Source organism: Leopardus geoffroyi, chromosome D1 (genome assembly GCF_018350155.1).
Source record: "Leopardus geoffroyi isolate Oge1 chromosome D1, O.geoffroyi_Oge1_pat1.0, whole genome shotgun sequence".
NCBI classification, from domain to species: Eukaryota; Metazoa; Chordata; class Mammalia; order Carnivora; family Felidae; genus Leopardus; species Leopardus geoffroyi.
The window spans coordinates 68,402,835-68,423,116 of record NC_059329.1 but is presented as its reverse complement, the minus strand read 5'-3'; the positions used below and the strand labels follow the sequence as shown (position 1 = coordinate 68,423,116).

The 20,282-nt window shown below is 40.8% G+C and overlaps 1 protein-coding gene and 1 long non-coding RNA gene across 2 annotated transcripts in view; both read left to right on the top strand.

The window, feature by feature from the left end:
• The window catches only part of LOC123600471, a 121,226-nt gene that overhangs the window by 46,071 nt on the left and 54,873 nt on the right, over nucleotides 1–20,282 (top strand). The window lies entirely within an intron of this gene.
• LOC123601381 lies at nucleotides 1,600–18,628 on the top strand. The gene is made up of 2 exons (XR_006714070.1): nucleotides 1,600–2,193; nucleotides 18,524–18,628. It is a non-coding gene; the product is annotated as an uncharacterized LOC123601381 (long non-coding RNA).

Here is a 20,282-nt window from a genome sequence, read left to right as displayed (position 1 = left end):
AAAGAAACTGGATCACTTTCTTATGCCATAAACAAAAATAAATTCTAAGTGGATTAAGGACCTAAATGTGAGACCTGAAACCATAAAAATCCTAGGAGAGAACACAGGCAGTAAACCTCTTTGACATCAGCCATAGCAACCTTTTTCTAGATATGTCTCCTGAGGCAAAGGAAACATTAGCAAACATTAACTATTCAGATTATATCAAAATAAAAGACTTCTGCACAGCAAAGGAAATAATAAACAAAACTAAAAAGCAATCTACAGAGTGGGGGAAGATATTTGCAAATGCCAAATCTGATAAAGGATTAGTAACCAAAATATATAAAGAACTTATACAACTCAACACCCCAAAACCAAATAACAATAACAAAATGGGCAGAATACACGAACAAACAGTTCTCCAAAGAAGACATCCAGATGGCCAACAGACACATGAAAAAATGTTCATCATCACTTACTATCAAGTGAATGTAAACCAAAACTACAATAAGATATCACTTGCACATGTCAGAATGGCTAAAATCAACAACACAAGAAACAATAGGTGTTGTTGAGGGTGTGAAGCAAAAGGAACTCTCATGCACTTCTGGTGGGAATGCAAACTGGTGCAGCCAGTGTGGAAGATAGAATGGAGGGTCCTCAAAAAGTTAAAAATAGAACTACCCTATAATCTAGCAATCTCACTTCTGGGTATTTATCCAAAGAATACAAAAAGACTAATTCAAAGGGATACATGCATTCCTGTTTCTAGCAGCATTATTTACAATTGCCAAACTAAGAAAGCAGCCCAAATATCCATCGAATGATGAATGGATAAAGAAGTTGTGGTATGTATGTATGTGTACACACACACACACACACACACACACACACACACCGGAATATAATTCAACCATAAAAAATGAAAATGACATAGGTGGAGCTGGAGAGTATAATGCTAAGTCAGAGCCAGTCAGCAAAAGACAAATATATGTTTTCACTTATATGTGGAATTTAAGAAACAAATGAGCAGGGGGAAAAGGAGAGAGAGAGGCAGAGAGCAATCAAGAAACAGACTATTTTTTAAAAAAATGTTTATTCTTGAGTGAGAGAGTGCACACACGTGCACACAAGCAGGGGAAGGACAGTAAGAGAGAGCGAGAGTGAGAGCAAGAGCGCGCGCGCGCGAGAGAGAGTCTGAAGCAGGCTCCGTGCTGACAGCAGAGAACCCAATGTGGAATTCCTGAACCACATGACTGGAGCTGAAGTCGGAGGCTTAACTGACTGAGCCACCCAGGTACCCTTAATTATAGAGAAAAAAACTAATGGTTGCCAGAGGGGAAGTGGGTAGGGGGATGGGTGAAACAGGTGATGGGGATTAAGGTGTGCACTTGTGATGGGCACCAGGTGTTGTATGGAAGTGCTGAATTACTATATTGTACACCTGAAACTAATATAACACTGTATGTTAACTAACGAATTAAAAAAAAAAACAACTTAAAAAGCATCCCTCACCAAGAAGAGAAATTGGATTGGAAGAATACTTGACTAGCCTGTTACCTTTCTTCCTATTTCTACTAATAGAAAAAAAGAAAAAAGAAAAAAGAAAAATCTCTCTACCTGAAGAGAGAGAAAAGTTGGGAATGAAGGAAGAGAATGTGTGCAGGTGAGGGTCATTGGGAAAAGCTCCTCAGGGTTAGCTCCAAGTTGAGTATGAAGGGACAATAATCTCTAGAAGGTATGGGTGTTCTAAGAATTAATGGAATGCTAGGAGACGACAGTTTTTAGTAACTCCCATGATGCCATGGGGTGGGAATAGGAAGCTCAAATACGGGTATTAAGGGCAGAGAGGACCTTAGACAACCCTGCTGAGTTCCTGCTGCCCCAAGAAATGTGGGGGAGCAATTGTATTTTCTTATCGTTCTAAGATGGAGGTGGGAGTAGGCTGAGAGCATGTCAGAGATCCAGAAGATCCAGAAGATGCCTCTTAGGACCAGAAAAAGCACTTTTCAAACATTTGTTCTCTCATGCCTACTCACATTCACTTTGATAAAGCAAGTCACATGACAGAATCCAAGTTGGGGACCGAGTGGAGGTGGGCTGGGAATATTTTTTGACTTTTTAGTGGGAGGAATTGAAATGTCACAATGAAAGGGAATGGGTCCAGGGAGGATGAAGAATTGGAGCTATTAATAGAATCTACTGGAGCAGGTAAGTGAGAAAAGGGTCAGGATGGAGCATTGGGTGAGCCATTTTAAAGTGACTGCTATCTCAGTTATGTTGGACCACTTTGAAGCCAGGCTTAGAGCTCAGTGTGGTGCAAAATGTTTCAGGAAAAGAAGAGAATAGAATAACAAGATGATGATGAATGTACACAGGGCCAAACATCTGGCTTACTCTTGCATTTCTTAATACCTCGGGATAATTGCAAGCATGATGCCCCCAGTTTAAATGTTGCATAAGAGTTGCTTAAAAAGTGAACTCATGTTTACCATCCTAGGGAATTTAAGATACTGGCTGTCATTGAGTTTTCCAAATCCATTGCTCTTGTATGGTTGAGCACGGTCAGCCATTCTACTGAAAACCACATTAGGGTACTTTTGGGTACTTAAAGATATACAGGCTATTGATATTTATATGCTATTCTATTGGTTAAATTTCTTGCTGGGAAATACCATGTTTGGATCAACATACTAAGTAGAATCAATGTGGTGGTCAGCATAAATTGGGAGCCTGGATTTCTGTAGTAGCCTTCTGTCAAGCCTCGTTCCTTTCATCCTTCTGTGGCCTTAGGCTCACTGCAATTTATTAGCCAGTCCTGACAGCAGGAATGAAACTTGTAATGTATTCCCCACTCTGGATGGAGCTTATTAGTTACCTATTGCAGAGCTGCTATTCCAGGGAGATTGTTTGCTGGTGAGCATCTACGCCATAGCATTTCCTATCCCAGCCCTCTTAATACTTGTCTAATGAGAGCCTTTAGTTTATAGACCTTTTCACTGTCTGGGCAGTTGGGTGGCAAGTAGCAAGTGAAGGGATTTAGCAGTTGTATTTTCAAGATTTGTTTCTAAACTGCCCCACTCCATATCCCCACATCCTCTATCTTTTGCCTGTTTGTAGTCCAACCTCTTATATCCCTGCAGTGTCTTTTCCTTCCACCCCATTTCTTTCAGCATTTGACCAAGCATGTCTTCTCTTGGCTCTCAGCTAGTCTTCTTCTGATTGCTTCAGGCATGGCCTGGATGGACTTGGCATATTGGCATTTTTTTTTTCCAGAACTCTCACTCATGAAATACTGCATGAGCTTCTGCGTATGGATGAGCCCTTGTGTATGTATATGTGTGTGTTGCTTCTCTGATTCCAGCCATGGAAAGACCATGGTCAGAAGACACTGAGGCTTCCAACTCAGTCTGGAGCTCTGTTGAGCACGAGTCCAGTCAGAAAAAGTAATGAAAACATCTTTAGTTCTTGTCAGTTTCTTTTTCCTGAGGAGTTGATAGACCTTTTTCTTGAGTCCTCCTGTAATTGGCTGGGGTCCTGCTCTGAAAGATCTGATTGGCCACAACTTGATGCTGCTGCTACCTGTGTGTTGAGTGTCATCTACCATCAGAATTCCCTCATTTCAATTTTCTAAATTCCCCAACTACAGTCTCTTTGAGTTCTATGCTTTAGGTAATCCAGATATATCAACTAGACCAACCACTATGGCCAGGTTACTCCCCCAATGTCCAGCGAAATTAGTTCCAGCTTTATCTTTCTCTACTCTGTTTGTGTTGCTAATGTTCCTCACTCTGCCCCTCCTGGAGAGATGACACTTGGTAGAAGGATGATCAAGCTGGGACCATGACATTACCCCTTTCCTGATTTATACTCATGATTCTATCAATAACAGTAGTGCAAAGCTTGAGCAGATGCCTTTGGGAAAGAATCAGAGCTGCAGGTGGAGAGGAAATCTGAAAATAAAAGATTGCAAAATATTTTCTTAAAAACCCCAATCTACAGAGATGATCACTCTGTAACATTTACTGAAATGTCAGTGTTCTCTAAAGCTTTCAAATACCCATCCTGGTGATTAAGAAATCAATAATTAACATGCAAATCTGAAAGCTCTAGGCAAATTGAATATTAATTACTGACTTCATAAGTGGAGGCTGCTCAGCAGTATGAAAATAGTTCAGGATAATTAGGATTTAACAACCTTCAGACATAAAGAAAATAAATACAGGGTTCTTGATGAATGACTTTATTTTTATTTCATTATTGTATTGTAAACATTCTTGGGTTTTCAAAGACCAAGGAGAGACGGGGAAAGGCTGGTTTTGAATATTTAGTATATATCAGAGTGACAATTCCCTTCCCCCTCCTCCACTGAAATCCTTTGGGAATTGTCAGAGAGAAGTTAAGTTCCAAAGTCTAAGATTGCAAGGTGACCTGTGTTAGTTGGGAACCAAGACTTAAAAAATGACTGGGATAGATGGTTAAAACATGTCACAAACTCAGATCATCTCATTGCTCCAAAATTCCTGTCCTGAATGCTTACCTGGCTGCTACTGCCTTCATTTCAAAATACTTTTCAGCTTCTGCTCTTATATTTCAGCCACTGTATTTCAGGGATCTTCTCACTTCCCTTCTCCTTGGTCTGGGATCTTGCCTTTCCTGGCTCCACCTGCTCTTGGTTCCTGGCACTCACTCTTTTTTTTTTTTTTTTTTTTTTTTTTTTTTTTTTTAGTGTTTATTTTTGAGAGAGACAGAGAGACAGAGTGTGAGCAAGGGGGGGGCACAGAGAGAGAAACAGAACCTAAAGCAGGCTCCAGGCTCTAAGCTGTCAGCACAGAGCCTGACGCAGGGCTCAAAGTCACAAACTGCGAGATCATGACCTGAGCCGAAGTTGGACGCTTGACCGACTGAGCCACCCAGGCGCCCCGGCCTGGCACTCACTCTTGATCAGTTCTTCATTTCCAGGCATCTGGCCCTCTGCATGGTTGGTATTTCCCGGCATCCTCCCTGGGGCAATCTATATCTAAAAGTTTCTCTTTTGTGTCCAGTATTTGCTCATCATCACCACTTCAAATTTAACTTTTTAATAAAATTTTTGTTGAAAGGTCTTTCATACAAAAAAAAAGCACATAAATTTTAAGTAAGTTCAGGGAATTTAACCAAGGGAACATGCCCATGTAACCACTAACCAAATTAAGAAATAGAACATTAGCAGCACCCCTGAAGACACCCAATGCCACCTTCCAGTCATTCTTCCTACTCTCCTTAAAGATAAATATAACTTTGAATTTAACATCATATTCTTTTTTAAAATTTTTTAATCTTTATTTATTTTTGAGAGAGAGACAGAGTGTGAGCAGGAGAGGAGCAGAGAGAGAGGGAGACACAGAATCCCAAGCAGGGTCCAGGCCCTGAGCTGTCAGCACAGAGCCTGACGCGGGGCTTGAACTCACGAACCACGAAATCATGACCTGAGCCGAAGTCAGACACTCAACTGACTGAGCCACACAGGCACTCCTAATATCATAGATTCTTAAACTTGTTTTTGCTCCCTAACTATATAAATAGAATCATCCAATATTCTTTGTGCCTTGCTTCTTTCATTCAGTTTTATGTCATGAGATTCAACAATGATGTTGCATATAGCAGGATTTCACTCATTGTCATTGCTGTATTCTATTGTAGGATACACTGCAATTTATTTGTCTGTTGTATTATTGATGGGCATTTAGATTATTTCTACCTTTTGATGTGGTACAACAAGAAATATCATCCATTGACAATGGGAATACAAATGGTACAATCTCTTGAGAAGACATCTTGCCAGATTCTTGTGAAGCTGAGCATAGTGGCATCATATGGTTTGACAATTGGCCCCTATGTATTTACCTAATGTGTGGTGTGAAAACATATGTCCACATAAAAACCACTAAGAACATATATAAAGCATATTTATTAACAAACAAATATTCCGGGCAAAAATCTGGAAGGAACCAAGATGTCTTCTAATAGGTAAATGACCACCAAGTGAGACACAGTAGGTGAAGACACTTGAGGTACAGGTGGGCTGTAGGCACAGGGTAAGGAAACACACACATTTAGACAGAGGCTAGAGAGAAAGTCAATGAAGACACTGGTTTTCTAGATGGAGTAGAGGCACACAGAATGTAGACAAGCATGAGCTGATATAGGCCAACCAGCTAATGGGTTAGACACACTTGCGGGATGGAATGGAGATCAACAGAGTGAGGCATTTGAAGTCCAGTATCATATACAAGAACAGGAAATAGGCACTGATGGAGAGATAAGTGCTACAGACACAGGGGAGAGTGACGGTAGTTGCTTAACATGGATTTTATAGACAGGAGATGGAGACTCATGTGGGTTGGGATGTGCTGCAGGAACAAAGGAAAAACAAAAAACATGGCAATGCTGCATCCTAGGAGGAGGGGTGGATCTGCTCCCCATCTTCCTCCCTGGGCCAGGTTGATATGTTAAAACCTGCTGGGTGTACGTGACAGGAGTTTTCCTAAATTTTGCCATTCTTGCTCTTTTCTTCCTGTAGAGAACCTGACCTGTCTAATAGCAATAAAGACTGAATTACTAGTGCCATGTATTATGCAGTGCATGTTATATAGACTAGTAAAGGGTTAATAAATAAGCACAAAGAAAAAATCAGTTTTTTAATACACTAACAATGAACTATCCAAAAAAAGAAATTAAGAAAACAATTCCATTTACAATAGCATGGAAAAGAATAAAATACTTAGGAATAAACTTAACCAATGCGGTGAAAGACTCATACACTGAAAACTATACGGCATTGATGAAAGAAATTAAAGAGGATGCAAATGAGTAGGGAGACATCTTGTGTTTATGGATCAAAAGAATTAATATTGTAAAAATGTCTATATTACCCAACATGATCTACAGATTCAATGCAATCCCTGTCAAAACGCCAATGACACTTTTTACAGAAATAGAAAAAACAGTCCTAAATTAGTATGGAACTATGAAAGACCCTGAAAAGCTAAACTACTTTTGAGTTAGAAGAGTAAAGCTGGAAGAATTATACTTTTTGATTTTAAAATATATTACAAAGCTACAGTAATTAAACAGTATGATACTGGCATAGACATATAGACCAATGGAACAGAATAGAGAGCATAGAAATGAACCCACACATATGCAGTCCACTGATCTTCAATAAGGATGCCAATAATACATAGTAGAGAAGGGATATTCTCTTTAATAAATGGTCTTGGGAAAATTGGATATTTACAAGCCAAAGAATGAAATTGAACCCTTTTCTGGCATCATACACAAAAATCAATTCAAAATGGGTTAAAGACTTACTTGTAAGGCCTGAAACCATAAAACTTCCAGAAGGAAACATAGGGAAAAAGCTTCTTGACATTGGCCTTAGCAATGATTTCTTGTTTTTGACAGCAGAAGCACAGGCAGCAAAAACACATATAGACAAGTTGGATTACAGCAAACTAAAAAGCTTCTGCAGAACTGAGAATCAATGAAATGAAAATGTAATCTATGGAATGGGAGAAAATATTTGCAAACCATATATCTTATAAGGGGTTAATGTACAAAATATATAAAGAACTTTTGCAACTCAACAGCGGAAAAATGAATAACATGCTTAAAAACAAGAGGAGCGCCTGAGTGGCTCAGTTAAGCCTCTGACTTCGGCTCAGGTCATGATCTCACAGTTTGAGTTCGAGCCCCACATTAAGCTGTCAGCGCAGAGCCTGCTTTGAATGCTCTGTCCCCTTCTCTCTCTGCCCCTCCTCTATTTGTTCTCTCTGTCTCTCAAAAATAAGTAAGCATTAAAAAATTTTAAAAAGCCTGGGGAAAAACACTGAATAGACATTTCCCTAAAGGAGAGATACAAGTGGCCAGTAGGTATATGAAAAGGTGCTCAACATTACTATCAAGGGAATGCAAATCAAAACCACAATGAGATATCACCTCATATCTGTTAGGATGGCTATCACCAAAAACAAAAGGTAACAAGTGTTGCAAGGATGTGGGGAAAAAGAAGCCATTGTGCATTGTTGGTAGGAATGTAAATTGGTGCAGCTACCACTGCAAAACAATATGGAGGTTCCTCAAAAGTTTAAAAACAGAATACCATGTTATCTAGCAATCCAACACCAAAGGAATTGCAATCAAGATCTTAAGAGGTATCTGTACTCCCATATTCATTGCAGAATTATTCATGATAGCCAAGACATGAACACAACCTAAATGTCCATCAGTGGATGAATGGATAAAGAAAATGTGGTAAAATATACAATAGAATATTTTTCAGCCTTACAGAGAAGGAAATCTTGCTATGTGCCAACAATGTGCATGAAACTAGAGGACCTTATGCTAAGTGAAATAAGCTGGACACAGGATAAAGACTATGTGATACCACTTATATGAGCAATAAAATAGTCAAGCTCGCAGGAGCAGAATGTAGAATGGTAGTTGCTTTGGACTCAGGACAGGGGAAACAGGAAGGTATTAGTGTGGGGCACAAAGTGGCAGTTATACAAAATGATTAAGACCTAGGGTTCTCTTGTATAGGATGGTACCTAGTAGTTTACAAAACTGTATTATATAATTAAACATTTGCTAAGAGAGTAGATTTTAGGTTATGTGTTCTTATCATACAAAAAATAAAGAGGACAGTAGGCAACCTTGAAAGGTGGTGAATGTATTTGTGGCATAGGTTGTGGTGATGGTTTCATTGGTGGACACACTTATTCCCAAATTCATTAATTTTTATACATTAAATATGTACAGCTTTTTGTATGTCAGTTATAACTCAATAAAGTTGTTTTTTTTTTCCCTTGCCTTCCTCCCAATCTTAGGGAGAAAGCATTCAGTCTTTTACCATCTAGTAGAAATGGTATAGTAGGTTTTTGTAGATGTTCTTTATTAAGTTTAGGAAATTCTCCATTCCTAAAGTTGTTTTGTTTGTTTGTTTGTTTGTTTGTTTGTTTTTGAGAGCTTGTATCATAAATAGTGATGAATTTTGTTACAGACTTTCAATTATGATCATGTGATTTTTTCTTCTTTGGTCTCCTATAAATATGGTGGATTACATTGACTAATTTTTACATATTGACCAGCTTTGCATTCCTAGAATAAACTCTACTTGGTCATGGTGTCTACTTTTTTTTATATATTGCTGAATTTATTTCCTAGTATTCTCTTAGTAATAATATTTACATCTGTATTTATGAAAGATATTGGCTTATAGTTTTCTTTTTTTGCACTGTCTTTGTCTAATTTTGATATCAGGATGATCTTGGCTTCTTAAAAGAGTTGGAAAGTATCCCCTCCTCTTCTATTACTTAGAAGGTATTATGTGAAATTGGTGTTAAAGTTTTTTCAAATATGGGGTGCCTGCGTGGCTCAGTCGGTTAAGCATCTGACTTTGGTTCAGGTCACGATCTCATCTCACAGTTCATGAGTTCAAGCCCTGTGGCGGGCTCTGTGTTAACAGCTCAGAGTTTGGAGCCTGCTTTGGATTCTGTTCTCCTTCTCTATCTGTCCCTACCCTGCTTGTTTGCGCTTGCATGCTCGTTCTCTCTGTCCCTGTCTCAAAAATAGGTAGATAGATAGATAGATAGATAGATAGATAGATAGATAGATAGATATTTTTGGTAGAATTCTTCAGTGAAACCATCTGGGCCTGGAGGTTTATTTTCAGAGAATTTTAAAATTACCAATTCATTTTCTTTAATTGTTATAGAACTATTTAGATGATCTACTTCATTTTGGTAGTTATCTTTTTAATGGCTACAGGATCTGTAGTGGTGTTACATTTATTTATGCTTTGTTATTTGTTTTTCTGTTTTTATTTCTTGATCAGTTTGATGGGGATTTATGAATTTTGTTAGTCTTGAAAGAACCAAATTTTGACTTCGTTGATCTTTTCTATTGCATGTTTATTTCTTCATTTACCATCATACTATTTTCTTCCTCTTGAGATATTTGTTTTTTCTTAACTCTTGAGATGGATGCTTAGATTAATCAAATTTTCTTCTTTTTTTAATATATCTGTTTTAAGGGTATAATTTCTCTCTAAGCATAATTTTAGCTGTATCCTACAGGGTTTGCTATTTCAGGTTTTTGTTATCATTTAGTTCAAAATATTAAAACTTTTCATTAAGATTTCTGACAAATTAATCAATTTTTATTAGTTTAAAAATACGTAATTCTGCTTGTAGTTTTGGGAGATACTTTGCTGTGTATGGAATCTGGGCTGGCAGTTAATTTATCTCAGCACTTTGATGATTATTTCATTGTTCTCTAGCTTCCATCCTTCAGTGTACTGTTTTTGAGATTCATTCATGTTTTTTTGTATATCAGTTTATTCTTTTATTATTAATATTTTAAGTTTTTATTTGTTTATTTTGAGAGACACAGAGACAGCACGAGTGGGAGGGGCAGAGAGAGGGAGAGAGAGGATCCTAAGCAGACTGCACACTGCCAGCGCAGAGCCTGACATGGGACTGGAACTCACAAACTGTGAGATCATGACCTGAGCTGAAATCAAGAGTTGGATGCTTAACCGACTGAGCCACCCAGGCACCCCTTTTATTATTTTTGAGTAGTATCCCATTGCATGGGTATACCACAGTTTGTTTATACATTCATCCATCTATGGACAATTGTGCTGTTTCCTGCTTTTGGCTACTATGAATAAAGCTGCACAAATCTTACGATGACATATTCCATGAAGGCAAATGATGAGCAATAGAAGGGAAAGAAAAGCTAGCTGTAGCAGGGCATGGGTGAATTGGAGGATTTGGGTGTAGACCTTGTCAAAGGAGGGAGGATTTCTGGTGGGGGTGGCAGACCTTACTCTGGATCTGCCTTCATTTGGGTACACAGAGCTTGCCTGAACTTTGTTGGTTGGACCCCACTATCTCTCTTACACATTTTTGCAAAACCAAATTGTGTGCAATCTCTTGAACATTCTATACTCTGTCACATCTCTCTGTTTTTTAATATCCTGTTCCATTTATTTATTTATTTATTTTTAAACTTTTTTTTTTTTTTTTTTTTGAGAGCTATCTGTGTTCTTGGCACTACTTTAGGTGCTGAGTACAAAAAGAACTGAGTGTTTGGGTTTGCTGAACCACAAAATCATTGTACCCTCAACTTCCTCCACCCTGTCCTTTTCCTGACATTTCCCCCAGGGAGGATTCTCATGTGTGACTCATCGGGGCTTTGATGCAATCGGGGTTTTAATGCTGGAGCTGCAAAAGTAACTGAGGCATCATTAACAGAGGAAATCTCAGGAGGCCACCCTGTCTGCACAGTCAGAATGGGGGTTGGACTTTTTGGCTTTCTTTTGGACCTCTGAACAGAAGATGCAAGATCAGGGAAATAGGTGGCATCACTTTGGTTCAGCCTGGGTGTTTCTCTGAATAAGCAGGACAGACTTTGACCTGTGAGGTGAGCACAGGGTGGTGTGCTGGGTGGTGAGTCCTGTGGACTATAACCCTGTGTCTGTGCTGGGCTGCAGAGTGAGCCTGATGTTCTTCATTGAGAGAAGGAAGGAATGAAGGAAAGTAACAGCCACAAGAAGCTGGAGAACTGGTCCTTTCAGGCACCTTCTGTGTTTTAACTGTTAGTGCAACTGGGAAAGCCAGATTTTTTCGCTCTCTCCATTTAAAAGAGTTTTCGAGGCACCTGGGTGGCTCAGTTGGTTAAGTGTCCAACTCTTGATGTAGGCTCTGGTCATGATCTCATGGTTCATGAGTTCCAGCCCTATGTTGGGCTCTGAGCCGACAGCACAGAGCCTGCTTGGAATTCTCTCTCCGTTTCTCTCTACCCCTACCCCACTCATGCTCTCTCTCTCTCTCTCAAAAGAAATAAATAAACTTAAAAAAAAAAAAAAAGATCTTTAACTGTTCGGGCACCTGGGTGGCTCAGTCAGTTGAGTGTCCGACTTCAGCTCAGGTCATGATTGTGCGGTTCCTGAGTTTGAGCCCCGCATGGGGCTTGCTGCTGTCAGCGGGGAGCCCCTTTGGGATCCTCTGTCCCCGCCCTCTTTCCCCCCATCCCCTGCTCATGCTCTCTCTCAAAAATAAATAAACATTAAAAAACAATAAAAAAAATTGAAGGATTTTTAACTTTAAAACTTGAGGCAATCAAGCTTTGGGGGGTTGGGAGAAGGGTGTTCATGAACTCATCCAAAGCCACATGGCTAAGAAGTTGCAGTCAGGACACAAACTCAAGTCCAGATACGTGAAAGCCGGGGCTTTTTCACCATATCAAGCTGCCTAACTTACTGCTGGTTGGAGTGTATTGTGAGCTGGAAGCTGAACTGGAATTTGGCTGTATTCCCTCCTTCCTATTCCTCAGGTTGTAAAAACACATGTGAAGAAGTTGGTGTGTGCTTGGTGTCTGAAGGGGAAATGCTGCAGGAGGCGTGGGTGCTCTGTCCTCCTTTTCCTCAGTTTCCTTATCTGACCAATGACTTAGGGAGGAGACTTATCTCGGAGAGGGCCACTTTAATTATGCGTATGAACGAGACACTGCTGGAAGTGCCTGTCCTGGATTATTTATGAAGACAGAGAGGAAAGAGGCTTGGAAATAAGGGTTTGTAGAGAAAAGGAACCAGGTGACACAGAGGCAAGGGGAAAGAGAGTGATTGGAGGGGGCAAGGGTCAGAGACAGAGGTCAGGGCTGCTGTTGCTGTTGGGGTGTGGGGTGGGGGCATCGGTATGGTCAGGGGGGAAGGCAGCCAGGAGATGCCGAGTGAGCAGCATGGGCACGGGCTGCTTCCTGGCATGACTGCAAACCCGTGCGGCTGACATCTCAACTTCGGGTGAGCAGAGACACATTTCTGTCGATGCTCACATTCAAGTTGACCCCAGCTGATAATGGAATGGCCTTCTATCCGCTCTTATGGTTCTGGCGTTAGAGAATTCTACAAGGGAAGCTAATTCCACACCTGCCTGACACATAAAACACAACTGTCTTGTGGGATTCTGTCCTTTTCAAGTGGCCTTCCGCATATATCCTCTGGGACCTTCCTTTGCCCGTCATGGTTTTCCTCTTTTTTTGTTAATCTTAGCTGTTTCCTCTCTTCAGGTGTCTTCTCTCCTTACTTAACAACAACCACCTCCCCTTTCATAAGCTTGCTTAACCTCTTTCAGCCCTGATTTACTCCAATGTCAAAGTGGAGCTAGTGCTGTCTCCCTTGCAGGGCTTCGTGAAGTGGAATAAGGTGGTACTGGAATGCATGGCCAGCTCGAAGGAGGTTTCAATTGATGCGTCTGTCTTTCCTTCCTTCTTTCCTTTTCAGTCTGCCTTCTGAACCTGTGCTATTCAGAAGCATAGCCATTAGCCACAGGAGGCTACCGACACTTGAACTGTGGCTGGTCCAATCTGAGATGGGCTGCCTCTGTGAGACGCATCATGATTGCATATTTGTACCTGCAAGCCCCGTTGCTTATTCTTGAAACTCTGGCTCTGGACTCATGTTTGAATCCATCTACATCATCTTGATTCATATTGCATGGATTTCCTCCTGAGATACATCCAAAGCAGATTTTATATATGCAACATGGCATACACATGCACGTACACACACACACACCCCTATACATTTAAATAACATAATTCATATACCATAAACTCCATACCTTTAAAGTATACAATTCAGTGGTTTTTCACATACTCAGAGAGTTGTACAACCATCACAATGATCTGACTCCAGAACATTTTCATCACCCCCAAAAGAAAGCCTGTACCCATTCTAGTTGCTTCCTATCCACACCGCACCCACACCCCCCCCCCCGCCCCCCGCCCTGCCACCTTTCCCAGCCCCTGGCAACCATTGGTCTGCTTTCTGTCTCTCTGAATTGACATATTCTAGATATTCCATATAAATGGACTTATACAATATGTAGCCTTTTCACATGGCTTATTTTTATAATCTCTACATCTGGTGATCTATGCAGCCTATTTTGTGTGATGCAGTGACAAGCAAGTGCATGGAAACTTTATTTATATACATGGACCCTTGTGACCACTTTGGGAACTAGATCTTGTCTCCATTTCACAGGTGAGGCACCTAAACTGCAGAGAGGTTATAGAGCTGGCCTGTGGTCACGTAGCTCTTAAATGGAAAAGCTGGGACTGACACCCAGCCTGCTTGATTTTTTTCTGATCTCCTGTGTTAAGGTACAAGGGGATCTTTTCAATCTTTTTCTCTCCTCTAAACCAAGCAGAGTATCTGACACCCATGTATATATTTGTGAAATGGATGAATGATCCAGGCAATTAATCAGCTGAGATACCAGGTGGTAAGGAGAGGTGAGTGGCCTCTGAACCCCAGGTGTTAGCTGGCCAGACCTCAAGCTGGCTGACGCTGTTGCTGACACTGAGTACAGGCCCAGCAGGCCCCACCACCTCTGCTATGGAGTGCGTGCTGCCTGCATGCCCTGGGGATGCCCTGCCGTCAATCCTGCCTCTCCTCCTCCCTGGGCCATTAGTGAGCCACTGGGGTGCAGAGGCGAAACTGCTCAGGGTCCTCTTGGGGTCTTCATGCTCCAGGAAGACAACTTTATACAAATCAGGATAGATGGAAGTAGGAACCCAGTGGTGACTGGGGTTACCCAGAGTAATTTAAAGTATGAATTGATTTCTCAGCTGGAGACAGTGTCGATGTCCTGCTTCTCACTTGTGCTTCATTGTGCGTATTATCTCATGTGGAAAATTAACAGGCAAATTAACCCCTCTGCACAGCCCAGTGACTGGAGAAATAGTGTTCCCGTTTGGAATGCAAAATCTTGGGGTAGGAAGGAGGCTGACTACAAGGCCAGGGCAGGCGGCGAGACCCATATCACAGATATCTAGGAATATCTTCCAGGCTACACATGGGCACATCACCCCTAAGGGCACTGGAAAGGGAACACTATGTCATTCACTGACATCTGTGGCTGTATGGTGGCTGCAGTGTGACAGCTGAAAAAGAGAGTGAATTGGATGCAGACAAGCCAGATTATTCAGAGCCCCATCCACTAGTAGGAGTGTCCTCTTTCTCCCAGAATTCTGGAAACAGCTTATTTATTATGTTTTTAATGGTCTCTTCCCAGTTGTTTGTGGTGTCATCTTCTGGCTTCTGATCATATCATTTTATTTTTTTAATTTTTAATGTTTTTTATTTAGTTTTGAGAGAGACAGAGACAGAGCATGGGTGGCATGAGTGGAAGAAGGGCAGAGAGAGAGAGAGGAAGACACAGAATTCAAAGCAGGCTCCAGGCTCTGAGCTGTCGGCCCAGAGCCTGAGGCGGGGCTCAAACCCACGAACCACGATGTTACCTGAGCTGAAGTCGGATGCTTAACTGACTGAGCCACCCAGGCACCCCTGATCATATCACTTTCTTAAACCTCTAGTGCAAAAGAGGTTTGCACTCTGCTGGTCTGCCCTTCCTTACAAACCCCTACCTCTCCCAGTTCATCTTGTACTGCTCTTCTCTTTATTCTGGACCCACTCCTTTTTCATCTTTCCTTGTTTCATTCTGTCTTAGAGTCTTTGTACACAACAGTTTTCTCTGCCTTGAATACTTGTCCCTTACTGTTTCTCTGGCTAAAGTCCACCCAGTTTAAATGTCATTTCTTTGGGGAAGCATCTTCTGATTTCATGCCTCCCACCTCAAATCATTATATGGTTTCAATTGCCTATATTTCTCTATTAATAGCATTGTCAAAACTGCAATTAAATAATTAGTCTGTAATTAGTTGTTTAATGACTGTCTTTCCTGATATACTGTTAGCTCTAAGAGATTAGACTGTTGGTCTTATTCACCTTTGTATCTCCAGTGTCAAGCACATTGCCTTGGATAGAATAAGTACTCAAAAATGTATTGGATGAATGACTAGTGCTTTTTTTTTTTTTTTTTTTTGGCCTTGGTAGTTGATTCTTTCTGAGATTTAAACTTGGCATTTCCAGGAAAAACTTACTGATTACTAAGGACATTTAGTCCTGGAATCACATTATAACCTAAGGTGCCACAAGGTCTAATGTTGGTACCATGTCACATGCAAAGAAGCAAAGTTCAACACCAGAATAAAGTTTCCTTCCATTTCTAGCTCATTTTTTTTCTCTGCCCTGACCCCCTGCTTCCTACATTTTATTAGGCAGATTGACTTAGTGCTTTGGCTTCTTGATTGAACTGAGTGTGTAATCCCCAGCACTTTGTAGATTGATTAGTTAGGAGGCTTTTTATATAGCCCAACCATGAGATTATGGTAACTTGGAAACCAATGAGGCAGACACATTTAAGATATTTTTTAGACGGTAAAAATCGATAAGAGATACCAAGGACATTGGGGTTGGCATCCCACATCTGTGTCAATCTAGGTGATTAGTCCAAGTTGTTCTTGGTAATTTCATCCTCCTCCTTTCTGGGGATTACTTTTAAAACAATAACGTGACTGATTCTGAGACATAAAATGTCCAATAGGAGCTTTTGGGCAAAAAACAAATTCCCTCTTAAAGAGAGAACTGCAGAGGAAAATATCACTCCTTTGCTGGATGTGAACAAAGAACTTACTCTCTGACTGCTGTCTCTCTGACTACTTGTGTCTCTGACTATTGCTGCTACCAGAGTGGAGGGGCAGCCATGGGAAGACAGGGATATAGAAAGAACTTGAGCTCTTGCTGACATCACTGACTTGCTGATTGTGGTCCTCTGAGTCCCACCCTGCCTAGAATTCTGGATACATGAGATAATAAACTTTCTCTGGTATTTAAACCATTTGGTTGGATTTTTCAATATTTGCAGCAGAAATCATTCTGCATGATTCAGTGGGGGCAGTGGTAGCTCAATGGGCAGAGAGGTGCTTCTGACTTGCTGGAAGCTTTTTAGTAGCAGGGACTGTGAGCTGACAACATCATGTCTCTTCGTTACCTTGTAGGGCTGGGGCTTCCAGTGTCCCACCTGACCTGTTCAGGGATGGTGCTGAGGCAGCAGGTGGGGATCTCACTATCTCTAGTTGGGAAGGGGTGGAAAGTGGCCCAAATCAAACAGTAAATAGTGTTCTTCTCTTTGGGATTTCAATCTGCATTGAAATGGGATGGTAACTACTGATTTATTATATACTATATATATATATATATATATATATATATATATATATATACACATATATATATATTTACATTTATTTATTTTTGAGAAACAGAGAGAGACAGAGCACAAGTGGGGGAGGGACAGAAAGAGAAGGAGACACAGAATCTGAAGCAGGCTCCAGGCTCTGAGCTGTCAGCACAGAGCCCAATGCGGGGCTCGAACTCACATACTATGAGATCATGACCTGAGCCGAAGTCAGATGCTTAACCGAATGAGCCACCCAGGCGCCCCTCTTATATACGATATTTTGAGACATCTTCCCCCAATACCATGTTACAGTAACAGTAATAGAAATCCATATGGAGGAAAAGGCAGAAAGAGTCTTCCATTATCCCGCAACCAACACAATCAAATTGTTTTCTTTGCCCATGCTTCCTTGAAATTCTTGTCCATTTTCATGCAAAAATTTACAGAATAGTGATCATAGCCCAGGCATCATTAATTTTTTTTATTGAGGTATGATATCCATGCTGCAAAGTATATCTGTGTCTGTATAGCTTGATGATTTTTCACATGTGTTCACTTTTGTAATCGTCCCCCAGTTCAACATTTAAAACACTTGACTGGGTATCATTTTGTAGTTTGCCTTTTGAATTTAATGTCACAGCAGAATCATGCTACCCTGCTGTTTATCCTAAGCATTTTTTTAGTATGCTACATGGTCTTCATACTGCTGGCTGTTAAAGGCTGTAAAAATTCAATCAGATGGCTGCACCACAGATATCTGAGCCAGCCTACATCACTGGACATTAAAATTGTTTAAAGTTCTTCCAGATCATAAATAATGCGTCAATGATCTGTACAGTTAAGGTCAGAAATTGGCAGCCTGTAGGCTGGATTCTGCCCACACACCCATTTTGTTAGGTTTGCATGGTGTTGCCACGCACAGTACTTTTAAGAGTATTTGAGTTTTGTTGCAAACTCAAAACTTGAGGGAGCTCACATGGAAATGTGGATTTCTCACTTCCTTGAGAAAGCAGAATGTCTGATCACGCAGGTCACATTTCTAGCAGTGGCAGTGATATGGGGGTAAGAGGGAGCTGCTCTCATTGGAAGGGGCATGTGCTCCCCAATTGACCACAGTCCCTGTGACTCCCAGTTTGTCCTTCTATCAGGCCTGTTCACTAATTAACAGCATCTGTCTGGGTCCAGTAGACACTTGAGTTTGCTATCCCTGGCATATGGCTTCTTTTTTCTTGATGCTTATAAAGATGTCATTTATGCACGAGGTTGCTGATAACTCCAAGGAAATCGCAAATGGAAGCATGTTCAGAAGAGCAGAGTGGAAGAGAATGTGACTGTTGTATCCAAGGTACCTAAGTGGCAATCACTGCTTGTGACTTTGCCCAGTCACATTCTCTGTATCTTAATTTTCTCAGGCTTCAAGCGAGAACAACGACCCCCACCTCTTGGAGCAGCTGGGAAGATCTAATCGTGCCTGGCACACAGTAGGCAATTAATAAATGTTGGCTAAGTAAAATAAATCTATTGAAAATTGTTTTTTATGGTTAATTTAAACAATTCTAGTTCTTGAATAGCATTCAAGAGGTCTCCAGAGATACCTATAAAGATTTAATAACAGCAACAATAGTAATGATAAGTGGATAAGATTTAATAATGTGTCTGAGAGTCTAAAGAGTGACCTTAATATTTGGATTTAATTGAGATGGTAAATTAAAGATGTTCAGTACTGTTCCTCCATACTAAGGAGGTTAAAATGGGAGAGAGTCCGTCCTTAACAATTGTTATTTGAGCTGATGTGTCTGTAGGAGGATCATGAGTGCCACCTGCTCGGTTTGGCCTTTTGTAGTTGATTTTAATAAGTCTGGAGATTTGCTGGGGGGGACAGGATGGGGGGGGAGAATCTCTACTAGTATATACAAGTCTTGACTCCAGAATTTTGAGGGCATGAAGTATTGACCTTGGTAAAAGAAACCTTTCCTAGAAGATAATTTTTCTTTTTCTTAGTTCATGGTCCCACCACCTCCTGGAAAGCCAGGAACCATCCTTTTCTTCCTCCTTCACATCAAGTCCATCAGTAAGTCTGTCAATTCTCCTTTCTAAATGTCTCACCATTCAATTTACTTCCTTTCCTCTAAAAAGACACCTCCCTCACCTAAGTCACAATGCAGTCTCCACACAGCAGCCCGGGTGATCTTTTAAATATTCAACTCACAGCACATCACCCTACTTCTTAAAATTCTTCCATGACTCCTGTTTCACTTCAAATAAAATCCAAACTCCTTATCATAGCACACAAGGCTCTGCATGATCTGTCCCCGGCCTCCTGTCTAACTTCAACTCATACAGTGTACTTCCCTTGATCATTGTATTCCAGCAGCACTGATCATCTTTTACATCAAATTCTTACCTAGCTCAGAGACTTTGCATATGCCTTCTCTTTGCTTGGAATCACAGCCCCTGCTATACCTTCCCTATCTATCTTTGTAAGGTTGGCTTCTTCGGGTTTCAGGTTAAAAGTCACATTTTCACCCCATTTAAGGAGGGCTTTCATTATCCTTTCTTTCTCCCCCCCCCCTTTTTTTTTCCCAAAGTGGGGCTTGAACTCAGGACCGTGAACTCAAGACCTGAGCTGAAATCAAGAGTTGGATGCTTAATTGGCTCAGCCACCCGGGTGCCCCATCTATTATCCTTTCTTGCAGTATACCATGCCTTCATACCCCTCCTGCACTCTCTAGTGATTTTGCTTCTCTGTCTCCCCAAACTAATTGGCTGTCTGTCTCCCCAAACTAATGTAAGTTTCATAAGACCTGAGGCCATGCCACTCTCACTTACCAGTTACATGTCCAGACACTAGCACATTGCTGGGCATATAGTAGGCATCAATAAGTATTAGTTGAATGAAAGAGAGAGTGGGTGGATGTAACTGTTGTGAAAATTCAGTATAGCCTCAGGAAGGTTTTTCTAGAATGTGAAGACCAGTACAAGCTTTAACTTAACCAGGTAACCAGCATGTAACATGTATTTAGTATTACCCACAGAGGAAAATGTTCCAAAGGATCTGGAAAAGTTAAGGGCCAGAGACCAAGATATTGTCAGTTTTTCTCTAGCACTGTCCAGAGGAGGTCCTGGGTTCCAGACCAATGATCGCTTAAATTTTTCTCTGAAAATTAATGG